Source organism: Neodiprion fabricii, chromosome 3 (genome assembly GCF_021155785.1).
Source record: "Neodiprion fabricii isolate iyNeoFabr1 chromosome 3, iyNeoFabr1.1, whole genome shotgun sequence".
Classification (NCBI taxonomy): Eukaryota; Metazoa; Arthropoda; class Insecta; order Hymenoptera; family Diprionidae; genus Neodiprion; species Neodiprion fabricii.
Genome location: NC_060241.1, coordinates 6217241 through 6233083, shown reverse-complemented (window position 1 = coordinate 6233083; position 15843 = coordinate 6217241). Strand labels below are relative to the sequence as shown.

Below are 15843 nucleotides of genomic sequence, written 5' to 3'. Positions count from 1 at the left end.
AGGAAGCGGCTAAAATTTCAGGAGGAAATGTGTATTCTGTACGGGGCGTTCCGCGTCAATTCGAACTTCGTCGTCTTCGATCTCTTCCCAATTTAATCGGCGTGTTCTAGTACGCTGAGAAAAATTTCATTTGTTACGGTAATTCGAAAAATTGAGTAAAACGGGTATCGTTAAAAAAACTGTTGGAATATTGTTGGAATTACGAAAAACGAGGTACGCCTAACCATTTTGCGATGTCGTCGATCCTTTTTCGGTTATTGCAACGCAAAATCAGTTTCTGAGGTTTACTTTACTTTTTTATTTAAATAAGGCTTTAACGTCAATTTATTGTTGCACAAGCATGAAATTTTCGCAACAGTTGCAAGAAAATATGGCAACAGTGATCGTAATGAGAAAGAATAGTAACGTATGCTAGACTTTGCTCGTAACGACTAAAGAACTAATTTTCATTTTCTACCTAGAACTATATTTTTCGATTGTGGTAAAAAATGAAAATAGTTAAGGACTGAGCGGTAACCAGAACTAAAAATTTCTCTCAGTGTAAGATCGTTGTGCATAACGATGTGCACGAATTTTTGATATTCATCCGACTGCTTCAATTAATTAACAAATCATCATGTTGCTGAATCATACTTATAAATTGTTCAGAGCGAAAGTTTTCTTGTTGTTGTATGGCTATTAAACACGTTATTCATTGTTCAGGAACGGGAATCCTACGATTGGAATTTTCCCCCCGCTTTTTTTTATTTCCTTGTAATGATAAATCCATTGCATTCCGAATGAAAGGAAATTAGAAACTGAATTGAAAAATTAAATTGACAGGTATAAATTGATCGAATAATGGAAAATTACTGTTATCCAGTTGATTCTTTTCCAGACAAATAATTTTTAGAAACTCGGATAGAATAACGATCCGAGAAATGCCGCGATCGCGTTTTAGAGACCAGAAAAGCTTCGAAAACAGAGGAATAAAAAGGATGACATCCTAGACGTTAAGAGTCGAATATTGATCATGTTGGCATGGAATGGCGCCTAAGAATTCGTGTAAAACAATACGTGCACGTGTAGATAAAAATCAGAGATCGACCCGTAAGCCAGTAACAGTAAAATCTGCCAACGTCTCCGTTCAACCAAAGCTCTTCTTCTTCTTCTTCGTTTCCTCTTTCTTCGTCTCTTCTATTCTTTTCGAGTCGTCTGTTCTTCACAGCTCATTGATTCCAAGACGCAAAGTCTTACGAGGCTGGTCACGAAACATTCCCTATCTTGTCGCACGGTCGTCAATGTAGGCAGTATTCTGTTTTCGTTTTTCTATTACCCTTTTTTTTATTCATTGTCTATGAGGACAAACTGCAGCGATAGCAATCGATACATATTTTATTTACGTACCGACTGTTCGTTTTTTTTTTTTTTATTTTTTTTTCTCCTCTATTATCGTTATTTTTCTCATGCTCGATGTCCCAAACATCGTTCGTGTCTTCCGACACGTGAATAACAACGACGAGAAATTTTTCCACGCGGAGGTGACGCGGCAGGAATTTTTTCCCTCCCAATTCTACGCAGGGCGACTCTTCGGCCAAGGGCCAAAGCAACGCCTGGCTCTTTTGATTTCAATAGAAATCAGTGTCTTTCATTTTATCAAGAAGGCGAGTAAATCCACGCGGGATTCCGTCTCCACCTGCGGCTATATAGCTTCAGACCTTGTACGGATGCCGATGGTATTTCGACAGATACGATAGCTGCATACGAAACGTCGATTTTCGGTTCACACATGTGCCAGGTCCATGTGTGCGTGAATCCTAGATCATGCACGTTTCTAGCCAGCCGTTCCGAGTCGAGAACGGTGCCAAGCGAAACAGGTGAAATTTGCATAAAAATACAGAAATGAGACGAGAGGGATAAAAGGTAAAAATCAAACGAAGGAACAGATTAAAAGAAAACAGCGAAGAGTACCGGGAACCGTTTCAATATTTCCTCTATATCGTGAACGATTCAAAGGACCGAGGAGAAGAGGGACCCGGACAAAGAGGCTTAGAAACGGCGTCGGCGTCGTCTAAAACCAGGCGAGGCGTCGGTTTAACGAGGAGAATTTAAACGCCCGCGGTTGGGAAGTAGTAGAAGTGGAAGAGTTGAAGAGGAACGAAAATAATAACAATCGTGTGAAAAAACAAATAAAAAAAAAAAATACCGAATAATTACTACCGCGGGTATATTGCCGGGATTTTATAATAGCCAGGAATAAATTTCAGAAACTGTAATAAAATGCGCTGTGGCAAATGTGTATAAAAACACGTCTCGCTCGCTTTGAAGAAAATTTTTTTGTTTATTTATTTTTTTTTTCTAACCAACCCGCCGCTGATTTGACGCAGCTTTTATTCATCGTTTCAGCATTTGATTTCTAGTGCGAAAAAATGGAACGTTTCTGTTCTTCTAGCTCAAATTTTAGCGCTGTTGATGATGAAAAAATGAATCGTACGTTCGGAGTAAAAGTATATAGTAATTGTAGAATATAGTTTTTATACGATTTGTTTGAAAAAATTTTGCGAATATTGATGCATAGAGGATTAAATTCGGGTCTAGGTAACGATATAATGAATATGATTTCTTTTAATTAGTTTTCGGTATGAATTTTCAAAGGTAATATCACACGTGTTAATTTCATTCAGCAAAGGCATAAAAACGAGAAATATTGAGACTGATAAAATCGCTACGAGTGTGATTTAATCTATAAAAGCTTTTTAATTATCCAGTATCATCAGAAGCAGAAAAGCAGCAACACGAAATTTTTTTCACAAAATTTTTTCATCGGATTTTACTTTTCATCTTTCACTACTAAAACTCTATTCGCCGTGAATGTTTGCAAAATCAACGAGACGTCTTCTTATCGATTTAGCCAGCATTCCAAGGTTTTAAAAAATAATCAATTTTTGACAAATTAACCAACATTTTTACCGAACTTTTGTACACAGTCTCAATTTTTCCTCCATATATTAAGTTGAAAAAATGCAGTAAATTCTTCTTCCAATATTACAGCAAACATGACAAGTTCGCGTGGCGAATCTTATAAAAGCTCCCAGTTATTAAATGGTTGAGAAATTCCAATCACGAAAGCAATAGAATACCTTCGGTATTATTTTCCGCCTGTAATTCTTCCACGATGTATAAACGTATATATGTATACGTAGGTCCGTATCTTCGTACACAAAAGCTCGCGTGTACAGAGAACGTTATACTGTACAAACAAACGCTTTGATTGCAGTAAAGATTTGCCAAGTTCCACAGCCGGGAACGTCTTGAAATAAGATTCGAGCTATTTTTTCCATTACCGGAGGGCGGAAGTAAATGCCGTAGGAATATATAGTTGCCTGCAATTAAAACCGCAACAAGGACGATTGATTTCCAAAAAATTTCGAAGACACGAAAGCCGAGGGATGGAAAAAAGAGAAAACAGCGAGGATTACCCGAGATAAAGAAGAAACTAGGGCTTAATTCCTGCGACCGATTGGAAACCGTTCCACATGCTTGACACCTGATTCAAAGGGCTAATTTCACCCATTAGCTTATCAGGCGATCGTAAGTGACGGACACTAATCCAGCAGCACCTGCAGCGTGGATCCTGATCCACAACCCTCTTAACGACACCGCAACACCGATACATTCCTTTTTTTTACATCGCTACTTTTCAACGGATGCGGAAGAAAAAATGCCTTCGAGGCGGGTAAATTTTTGGGGTTTGTCTTGTGCTTGAAGAGATGTTTTTTTTCTTTCTTCATACAAGATGAGACCCATTCGGTCTGAATAAATAGAAATGATGAATTTTACGGCCGATTGGTGAAACGGACAGTTCAACTCTGTCGCTTTTGTAATGATATAATACAGGTTATAACGCCAAGGTAGATTTTTTGGTGTGGGGTTGAAGTTGAAGTGAGATCCTTAATTCCGGATTATCCGGTGGCGAAACTTGAAGTGAGAAATCAAATTTTTGCGGAACGACAAAGTTTCGAATGGTCGGAAAGCCGATGGCTTAAAAGTTCCGAAATGCAGGATGCCGAAAATTCAAGTTACGATAGAGCAAAGTTCCGAAAAGTAAAGATCCCATAGAGCAAAAAGTTTACTCAACGATTGGTTGTGAAAAATTAGAAAAACCGAAAATAAAAATTACCAGGATTCCGAACGTAAAGATATCCAAAATTCAAAACAAAGAAACATCAAACTGCTGAAATTCCTCCAAGCCAGAAATTCACAGAACTGAAAATCTTCGATCATTCGGAATTTCTATGTTGCAGATTTTTAAAATTTCTCATTTTGGCACTTTCGGAATTTTTTCGTTTCGAAAGTTTCGGACGATTCGAAACTTTGATGTTTCGTCAAACTTCCATTCACTTTGAATTCTGCCACGAAAAAGTTCGCAATTTGGTATTTTCGGAACTTGTAAAGTTCGGTATTTCAACTCCGCCCCCATTTCCCCCGGTGAATGTATAATAATAAAAAGAGCTTCGGAATATAAGAGAAGGATGGTGAATTTCTCGAGAGCAATGAGGGGTCCTCTTATTCGGAAAACCGAGGTGGAAAAGTGGGAATATAAAGGAGAGAAGAAAGCGCGGCCATAACTTAGCCGCTTCCTTTTATATTTGAAATAATTTCATCTTCCCCTCGGTATATTCGAAGTTTTTGAGTCCGCGGTGCACGGAATCGGCTCTATTAATTCTACACCTCGAGCCTTGGCTCTTGGACGGTTTTATTAAACCTCCCCGTTTTTCTCGTTTTACATGAATTCCATTAGAATCTCGCGAATGCCGGACGATCGAAGCTCGTGTTTTCGAGCAAAGTTCTATCGATTAACACCGGTTTTCACGAAGCGCAGCGTTTTCCGGCGCACGTTGCGTGTCCGACGGTGCAACCCCATGCTCACGGGGCAGCCAGTCATTCCCCATTGCACGAACAACCGAGGGGATATTTGGGGTTGCGAAGAATGGTTCGGCGGTGCAAAAAGCACCGAAGACCCGTCCGCCTATTGTCCGCTTAATGTTCGCCTCTTTTGATCGTCAACACACTTGCCGTTCGTTCTATATTATACATTATCGAGATTTTCAAGAACCATAGAACGAACCGACCAGCTGCGTAAAGTTGAAGAAAGCCCGGATTTTACCGGCTTACCAATCTCAATACGTCTCGAGAAAATCGAAGGTAATAAAAACAGGCTTTCATCGTTCGCGTAAATCACTTCAGATATTTAAAAATAATTTCGTTACAGCTATACTGCATGTTTTTATTCGGTTAAATAACTTCACATGAACACTGTCGAAGCGATTGCTCAATTGTTTGCTAACTGAACAATGAATCTCTGAATACATAATTTGCAGCAATGATAATTTTTAAACTGTCTTACAAGATTTAACACATTTTTGTTTACTTCGTAAAATCAACCCTTTTTGAGCTCACGGTTATCGGTAGAGGAAATTAAAATTGCAAGAGATCCTGTTTTTTGTTTCTTTTTTAATTATTGCGTGTTTGAATAGCTGACGAAAAAGTGATTAGCTCGTATTTTATTGTTCTTCCAATTGCGCCAAAATTTAATCTCATTCCTACAACGATTTAGAGTAAAAAAAAAAATATACATATATATATTAAATTAAACGGCCTGGAAAAATTGCAGTTGCTTGTTTTGAACAAAAAAGAAACAATCCAGTCACTTTAACAAATGTATTGATTATATCAAAATTCGAGATGAAAGTTTAGCACAAAAGCTACGACGGGATAATTTTCACTGAAACGAACATCTTCAGTCATCAGCTTTTCAATGTTCGAAAAGTATAAGGTATGTCGATAATGTATACATGTACAATAAACTCTCATTTGAGATGAAGATAAACGTATAAGGTAGTAATAAATATGCATAATACACACGTGGCGTATGGTATAAACCCTATATTTCTCTCCTTCACTCTTTCCCTCTCTTTGTACGGATGCAGAGAAACGAATGTAAGTTTGTTAAACCGATCCCACGCACACCTGATCCCCAGGTGAACAACGTCCGTACGTACATACAATGCATTCCACGTCAAATCGACCAGGGTCTGGTTCTCGACCTCCTGAACTTAGTCAGCGATTTGTAATATTGTTCTACCAATTCTAACAATTAGTCAATTTTTTTATCAAATTTTGTAAAAATAAATTTTCCAGAGTTGTGATTTTTGAAAGTCAAAATGTCTCTTGACGTAATATAAACGTCAGACGAAATTCTCAAAATCTTGTGTCAGATATAAAAATTTTCAAGTTTAGACCCGAAGTGGTCCGACATAATCGCTTTACTCTTTTTTGGGTCAATAAACAAAAAAGTTAAACGTAGTCTAAAGAAATAGTCAGTCTATCGTGGATTGCTATTTGAAAATTTTTACGAATGGATTTTAATTTTTCAAGTTAAAAAAATTGCAAATAATTAATTAGTTTTTGAAAACCCGAAAAATTTCTTAAACTTTTGCAACCTACAAAAGACTTATAATTGCTTCGAATTTTTTCTTTTCAATTTTTTTTCACAAACGGCTCAAAAAAAGTAGAAGCAAAAGCGGGGCCCGTTCTAGACCGGACTTAAAAATTTTGGTATCCAACACACGATTTTTGAGTATTTTTGTGGTTTTCAAAAATCACGATTGAAACAAATTTGCTTAAAGAAATATGAAGCGAAGTATTCAAGTGCTTTTAGCTTTGGAAAAACAACATAAAAATTCGCGGACCAAGTCCTACTTGGGTCGGGAGTCGAACCCCGGTCGATTTGGCGCGGAATGCCTCATATGCATAATTTGCACGCAACGTACGTAGGCAGGATAGGATGAGATACATGGTTACACGTTGTACGTGCATACAGAGAGGCGTGTAAATACATTTGCACAACGCATCATCGGGCAAATATTTGCAAGGCCAAATTCAGAAGTGATTTACGATCCGTGGCGAGCAGGTTTCGCTGGAGCGAGTTTCGTGCCTCCGGTTGTAAATTTGCTCAGCCCTTGGCAAAGTTCCTTATCTTGGTAACCCGCGGAACTCCAAGCGCGCATATAACGCGGTGTACGCGTACGTATGACTGAACGTAAATTTGTAAACTCCGAGGTTTGCTCGGCAGTCGCTTATGGGCACCTAGACGGGCGTCTAGACGACACATCGATCTGTCACGTCTACATTGGCTATTTCGCGTCAAACGAATCACTCTCCGACTCCCGCTTAGGGTAGTTTTCAATTTTACGGGTTCAACGGTCCGAAAGAAAAGGGGTGCCGAATTTTCTTCGCTCAGACCATTTTAGTTACAGCGAGAAATTCATCGATACATTGAGCGAAATTTTTAGTTCCGGTTACCGCTCACTCCTTGACTATTTTCATTTTTTAAAGCCTTGTTTGACCAAAAAAGTATAGTAAACCGAACGAACTGATTTTGCGTTGCAATTACCAAAAAAGGATCGACGATAGCGCAAAATGGTTAAGCGTACCTCGTTTTTCGTAATTCCAACAATATTCGAACAGTTTTTTTTAACGATACCTGTTTCACTCAATTTTCCTAGTTACTATAACAAATGAAATTTTTCTCAGTGTATATCTGGGATGACAAACTTACAGTGTCGCTGTTTCTTCTTAAGTTGAAAAAAGAACTTACAAATTTCACTATAAACGTATCACGGTTAATAAACTTACGTGCGGAAAGTTGCGATAATACATCGATTTTTAAATCATGTTCTGCAGAAACTTCAGTTTCAGCTTTAGTTTCATTATTGTACGAGTTCTGTGTCGAGTGACGTCATAACTTGTCGAGTCATCGAACTCGTGAACTTCTCAAGATTACCAGAGACGGAAATTGCGCGCAACGCTAGTTTCGAAGAACTTTTGTTACGGAAAAACCGAGAAAGTGGTATTTTTAAATTAATTTATGAGATGCGATATATCTTCGAATTTAGGCTAAAATTTGTACGCATTTTTTTAAAAGTCGAGTAGGGTATTTTTGAAATGGTTGAACAATAAATTTCATTGGGACGAATTGAAACGTTAACTTGATTTTGGTAGTGACAAGTGATTATTATTGTTCTAAAATTGATTAGTATTTTCTTGAAAAAATGGATTAATAGTAAAAATAGATTCTGAGTACAGACTGCTATTACTACTAACCGAGTCATACATTTTCAAAAAAATCTTGGACATATTCTGCTACTTCAAATAACTCAAATCTATTCGCATGAAAAATAACCATATAAAAAAAGTGATATAAAAAATATTCCAGAATTGTAACGACTCACGAATTTGAATATTTGGAAATTCGTGTGTGATTATCTGAATAATATGAGTAGAATTGTTGAGAAAAATTGAATTTTTGTACCGAAAAGAAATTAGAGAGTAAAATTTCAGCCGATTCCAGTGGATTTAACCCGGATCTCGTGTGTCTTGTGCAATTTATGAACAAACCACGCGTGTGTTTATCGTTGCTAAACACGCTCTCCCGAACCAAATAGCATCATGGGAAAAAGGCGTATCTGAGAGATCGGAGCGTTTTGTCCCCCCAGCTTGTAACACTACGCGTCGACAGAGTCATTTCGTTATCTCTATAGCCAGCACTTCCGCTTCATCGATTCTCTGCAGCTCTCCGAGTGCACACGCCTTGACGTGGCTGTTGCAGAAACATGAATGGAGCCTTGTCCAATTATACAAGTGGGTAATAAGCTGTCAGAACTAGAAAAATTGACGTTGGAGGTTTAAATTTTTCCAAAGTTGACGCGAGCTTCAACGATTTTCGAATCTGATTTAACGAAGGTTTATTGCTCGAGAAATTTTATGCATCTTCTTATTCATCCGATAAATTTCACGGAACTTCATCCGAAGTTTCAAGAATGATCGATTTTTGAAAAGCTGTCACTGCGACTTGATTACCGAAATTCATGGAACATTGAAAATGTCATTGGAATGTTTTCCTAACGACGACTCGATTTGACTCAGAAATTTACAGACTTTCCGGAATTGATAATAAACCCACGCCATTGGAAATAGTACGTCTTATTTATTTAAATCGGTACAGTATAATTTTTCAACAAAATAGACAGAATAATCAATTCAAAGCTCGTACGTATGTTCGCAATTTAAAAAGTTTTGTGAAATCATTGATCTATCCAATTCTTGCTTATTTGTCCAAATTAGCATAGGGTCATTAAGATCAGTGAGATAATTTTTCTAGCGTTAAGGGTAGCAAATTTTTTCGCTTTCAAAATAATGAGAACAAATCAAATCGAACGTATTGCAATCGTTAAAAATTATATCATCAAGTTGAAGGGCAAATTCATTACTTTTTTCAAACAAGCGTTTTTCACCTTGATTGACGGAAAATCTGAACTGTTGGAGAGTAAAAAAAAAAAAAGAATCCGCAAGAGAGAGAGAGATTGAGAGATAAGAGGAAAAAATATCGACAAAGAATCGCCCCCACCCGCAATTTTTTCGGTATAATTAAACTTGGCGAAATAATGTGTCAGAAGTTGGAATTCGAGATAATTGACACTGGGGCTGCGGCGCCTCGGCACTCGACTCTCACCCCGTGGTTCTGGAGAGTTTGAGCGAGCGTGGCGGTGGAACAGGGCGAGATCGACCCTTCATTTCCGCTCGTCACTCAGCGTCGCGACGCCGGGAACAACCCCAACGGCTTGTGAGTTTGGGGGAGACGGAGTGACGCGCAGCGCCGCGCTGCGGATGAATTGCGAATAGAAGCGTTCAGCCAAAAGATTCCCGGGCTCTAACTTCCCGCTCTTTCCCGCGGCGCGCGCATAACTCGAGGTTATGATTAGGCACTTGTTAATTTTGATGAATCTCTCTGAAGCGATTCGTTATTAGGTTTGTGTACGCCCTCGCGATTTTCAAATAGTAATTTATTCACACGGCACGTGACGCAGCTGTGCCAGCTTATTTTGCGGTGCTTCGTTTCAGACTGGGGGGATCCTCGTGCTTTGGAATCAGCTTCATTTTAGGTTTGGAAACGATCGTTTGTCATAGGAAAGTTAAATTTTAAACGAGTGCGGATTATTCAAAGACGGAACTTTCACTCGGTATGTACTCGTATAGGCTGCGGATAAAATGGCCGACATTTTTGTTGACAAATTCGACATACAATTTAGCTTTCCCGTTTTGCAGGAATTGTTACCGGTCAATGGATAATGAAAAACAACTTCAATTGAGAAAAAAATAGATTGATAAGCGTTATCAAGTTAATATGTACTCCAAATTGTAATCCATTTGATGTACATGTTATTAATTTAAACAAAAAATCATGCAACCAGTCTTAATTGTATACACGAAAGAAAAAAAATGTCTTCAAAATTTCACGCAGATGTCAAATGCAGAATTGATAAGAATGTAAATATTTAGTAAATTAATACATTCGTGAGATGAATCATAAAACAAGCTGACAACATTTTTTTACAATTCTCACAGTTGTCGCACTCGATGAATTTTTGGGGATAAATAATGTAACGATTTTCAAGTAATCAATTATTCGTAATTAAGCATCCGCTACTCGGATCAGGTAAAACCCTTTAATCAAAGCGAATGTTCTCAAAATTCTATAACCGTTCAGCGGCGCAAGAAAGGGCGGGAGATTCAAAAAACACAAGCGCAGCAGCCCCGATTCGGTTCGCAAAAAAAGGCGGGAGATTCAAAAAATACAAATGCAGCAGCCCCGATTCGGTCCGCAGGAAGTGATGACCGATATTTATTTACATGTTGTATGTTTCACCTCTGAGATTGACGGCAGTTAGGTGGAGGCAGAGCTATTTCGGCTCGGTTACGTTCGCGTCGATAAGGTAATAACATCCTCAACGCGTTTATCGATCGAGACCAAAAGGCACACCTCGCATAATTTGGCTCCGTCAGCAGCGCTAATTTGCTGACACTTCGCGATTTTTGGGGCTTCCTGGCTGCCACGCGCTGTAATCTCGCGGGAAAAAAGTTGACAGACCCTGTTTGCGGAATGCTTTCATCTTTCTCACTTGCGAAGTTTCCACCCGCGCCTCGCATATTTTCACCATTTTTTTTGCCAAGCCTCAGGCTCTTCGTCGGGTAAAAACAACGCGTTAGAGAAAAATAAAAGAATATAGCTTTTATACGGCTACTGAACATATTTCGTCACTCGTTTATAATTGGTATTTTCTTATATCGAATGCCACAGAAATTACTACCTCATCTTTTTAGACGAAATTTAGCCAAGTAATAAAGCAATCGATTCATCTAATTGCAAGACTCGAAAATTAGCAAAGTTCAAAATTTTCAGCCACTCAAGCTTCTGAAAATTTTTACGATTCCGAAAATCTTTGACGAATATTAGCGGAAAAACTGGCGTGTGCGAATTCTTTGACATTCACACTGTTTTGTAGTCTTTCAGAATTGAGTTCCAATGACGTTATTCAAATTAGCAAACGTTTAACCGATGAGACATGACAACTTGAAGATTGATATTTTTTTCAATTGAAAAACCAATTGTTCTCACTGGTCCTTGATGCTGCGACCAATTATATAATAAATTCCACGAGCTAGGATAATTCACTGATGCTATGATGAGATTTTATGAAATTTGATATTATTGAAGCTAAAAAACGTAAGAAGTCATTGAAGCTAAATCATTTTGTTGTTCAACTGCGAAATCTGGATTGTGTGAACTCGCCGGTGTTTTATAAAGGTCTTTATTAAAGTTCAAATTCCGAGAAACTTGGAAGGGTCAAAAATCGATAAAAATAGCAGCGGAATATTGCAAAAATACAGATTGTCATCACGTATAGTAACACCTCAGTCATACGTGAATGTTGATTTTTTTCTTACGTTAACAATGAACGATTCGAAACCTGTTCGAATCCTGAGCGATAAAAGCTCTTCAACACATTGAACAATTCGCGTCAGATTTCAGCTTTACAACAGACAAAAATCGTACTGAATCCAGTTTCTAGACAATTGAAAAAATTTGTGAAAATTCCACTTTTCCTGACTATTACACACGACGCTCTAATTTAGCCTCATTTTCAAGAATGACTTCTCACTTCTCACGGATCGTCAGAATATGCTGGAACAGTTTCTCCGTGGAAGAAACGTGGGTGGACAAAAGTTCTCCTGAATCGTCGGTTGAACAAGGACTTTATTAAGGATCGTTGGTGAACGAAATGTCCTTTTGTCATCTTGACACGGAGTTTTGGTTAATTAAGGTGAGATGAGGCTGGTCCTGGCCAACTTTAACGCAAAGGTGACACGAAGACGTGAATAATTTCCGAGTCACAAGTTGAGTTTTGGTTCATTAAATCCACGGATCTGTCAGTCGCTATTACCCACGCATTCACCAACATCTGGTTCTTGGCGAGCTCGACAATGACCACAAACGACGCATTATTTGGCCGCGACAAACGCTCGCATTCAACGCGACCGAAATAAAATTCACCTACCACTCGAAACGGAGAATACTATAAAATAAACATGTCTCCGTTGTAATGAAAATTGACAACAACAAAAAAAAAAAAAAAAAAGAGAACGAATAAAACGAAAGCAATACTTTCCGAGCCACACATTACGAACGTTCGCTTTTACAGGTTATGATACACGCAACCATCGGACAAAAGCGCGGGAATTTCGGATCGCGAAATACTCAATTTCTCCACATTGTAAGAATCTTTAATTCCTCAACTTCTCCAAGCAGAGAATATTGTAAAATAAACATGTCTCCGTTGTAATGAAAATTGACATAAAAAAAAGAGAGAAAGAAAAAAATTAACACAACATTTAACGAACCACATATCACGAATATCCGCTTTTAGAGGTTATGATATACAAGCGTCGGACAAAAGCGCGGGAACTTCGAATCGCGAAATATTCTTTTTCTTCACGTTGCAAAAATCTTCAACTCCTCAACGGAAGCTGTTGAGTACCTGGATTACACACGATATACGCAACCTGTTGAGACGCACACAATATAATGTTTACGACAAAATGTACACAGCCGCGTTAGGTGACAGGCCGAATCTTTCCATACCTGATTGCTGCCAGATTAGATTATGCTAATCCTCTCGTAGCTCGGCGATAAGACCAGTGCAAATCTTGCCTCGATGCAGGGTATGTAAAGGTGTGAATCTATATTTGTAAGCAATATATACGCATATATGTAATAGATATATTATCTATCAGCTGATTACGCCCCGGGCCACTGCAGATATCCAAAACTCATATCTCTCCACCAGCAGTGATTATTTTCAGTCTAGCCAGTCCCGCGCAACAGTAACTATAAAATTCGCCTAATCACCGTAACTGAAAAACTTCACTGTACATGGTTCTTAACTTTTTTCCAAATCACGGTGTTGACTTTTTTTTTTTTGTTTTGTTTTTAAGACAATATTTTCAACAGTCACGATCGATTATTTATCACCTCTTAGCGTATCACTGTCATTAACAAAAATTCATCGACGAACCGCATGCGGGGATTTCGTCCCCTGCTACCACGGAAAAGAATGAATTAAAAAAAAGAAACCGCACAACTTCACTCCGACTGCAGCGTTTTGGTCCCTGTGCAAATCATGAGTGAAGGGATGAACAGCGGATGGAAACACGGAGTAAGAGTTTCTCCGTAGCCTTTTTCCTTGAGGAAAAAGTGCAAGCTTTTAAGAATATATATCTCGCGGACGAGAGAGGGTCGTCGTGTCTCTTGCTCAACGGTGCGGTTCGACGGTTCGACGGTTCGACGGTTTCACCGTTGTAACCACACTGCAGACGGTGCTGCTGCCTGTTCTCGAGACGCGTCAGCAATGCCTCGTCCTGGCCGACGTACCCGCTTTTATCAATTCTCACCGATTCGCGGGTCTCCCTTCGTGTGTTGGTGACTAACCGTCGGAGGTCTCCGATGTCGAGAGTCCGGCCTCTCGGAACCCCTGATAACGCGCACACGCGCAACGCGCCCGCGACGCAGCCTCGTTCGGCAACCCGGCATGCAGCCACAGGTATAACGCCCCTCGTTTTTGCCAAAATTGAAGATTTTCTCTGTTTTCAAAACCCAAAGTCTCTCCCGCTGTCGATTTTCCAGTGATCTCGGAAGAGCTAACGATTTTGGTATGTTAAATTCGGTTATGCCGATATACGTTTTTAAATTTGGCGCCATTTCTTGTTCCGAAAGCTTACGATTGATTGACTGACGGGCACACCGTGCGAGTACCACCCACGCATTATCGCCGTTTATATCTTATTCCGGAAATTTCCGAGCTGATCCGAACCACGTCGATTGTTTGTTTGATTATTTAACGACAAATTGACAGAGGAAACAGATTAATTTTGAGGTTAGAGTGTGATTCAAACGTGAAAACATACTTTTATAATAAAAGTTCATTTACAAATGAATGTTTTTTCGCTTATTTAATGTTATTTTCATAATTTTTATAAGCAAAATATGAAGTGTTTGTGACAATAACATTTGAAAAATAATCTTACGATTTTTGCGAATGCGAATGTCAAGAAATATGGTAATATTCGTTACATCACTAGTTTCTATTACACAGATTGTGGAGATTGGATTGCCAAGAATTGACACTTCTTATTCATTTTATTACTAGATAGTTGCGCATCGAGTATTTGTCAAATTATTGCTTTCTTATGCTACGATAATCCGTTTGAAGAGACAAAAATAGAAAATAGTCAAATTGTACAGAAAGGTTCGGATATCGATTATTCATTTCGGATTGCCTCGAAACTGTTGATAATTTTTTTTATTCAGAAGAATATATTTCCGAGAAAGTCGCTCGAACAAATTTTTGTTTTTCTTGTTATCGGTCAATTTAATATTTCCATTCGTTGATCATATTCAGCATCGGTGCGACAACGATAACGAGAACGTTAGTTTAAACAAATTTATTACTTTTTTGGTATCGTTCAAGCTTTGAGCCGAGAAAAAAATATTGAAGGAATAATTTTCTCAAATCGTTTGACCTGTGACCTGTGCTTATTATTGATCGTAACAGCTTGATTCGAAATAAAGCAAATTCGTTGAACGTGTTTCATACAGTAATGAAAAGATGCAGTATTCATCCATTCCTAATTTTGACTACCATTTTGATTCGGAAATAGTCTAGGACGATTATAATATTCAAACGAGCTTGATGAAAAATGATTGTAAACAAGAATGTTGACAAAACCTTCACGATCGATTTTTTTTTCTTTTTAGATCAACTGATCGCAGCGTTTTCTGGTTCAGTGAGTGGGATGTCAAATGGACAGAACGTGTTTCGAACGCAGCATTGAAAATTTATTCAAAAGAAGATGTGAAAAAAGGATGATTAATTAAAGTATATAAGAAAGACGAGTAGTTATTAGTCGAGAAGTAAATTTGAAACAGGTTCCACTCGCGTATACTATTACAGTCGTAAAAATTTGATGATCGTTGGATAATTAATTTTCTATAAAATGTGTTTCGATCAAGAGAAGGAATAACTGCACACTCAATGCGCGAGGGGAAGTTACATTTAAACCACCGTGCAGTTAGGCCGTTATACGTATTACCGGAGTAGTTTGACGATGTGGTATAAAGTATAATTCCGTTCAAGCAGCGAGGATGGGTGAAGGGGTATTTGCGTGTGAATTTACAAGGCAATAAATGTCGAGAGGTGAAAATACACGTTAAATATTTAACCGGCTCTTAAGAGGTTACAAAAATGTTTGCAGGCTACTCTCATTAACCAAACAACCGGCGATCCTTATCTGCCGCCGCGCAACGACTGCGGAGTCGTTTAATCACGTCTCAGCTCTGCAATTACATACCCACATGCGTGCATATGAGTATATCACAAACTGCGTGCAGCAGATAAATGCAACCGC

General features: G+C 38.5%; 1 protein-coding gene across 3 annotated transcripts in view; it reads right to left on the bottom strand.

Annotated features, from left to right (window-relative positions):
• Nucleotides 1-15843, bottom strand: part of LOC124177288 (frizzled-2) — a 110014-nt gene that overhangs the window by 55342 nt on the left and 38829 nt on the right. The window contains exon 1 of one of the 3 annotated variants that reach the window (XM_046559483.1): nt 13022-13336. The exons of the other annotated variants lie outside the window; for them this stretch is intronic. The gene's annotated coding sequence lies outside the window, so the exon portion shown is untranslated. Of the gene's footprint in view, nt 1-13021; nt 13337-15843 lie in introns of those variants that run through there. 3 annotated transcript variants of the gene reach the window in all.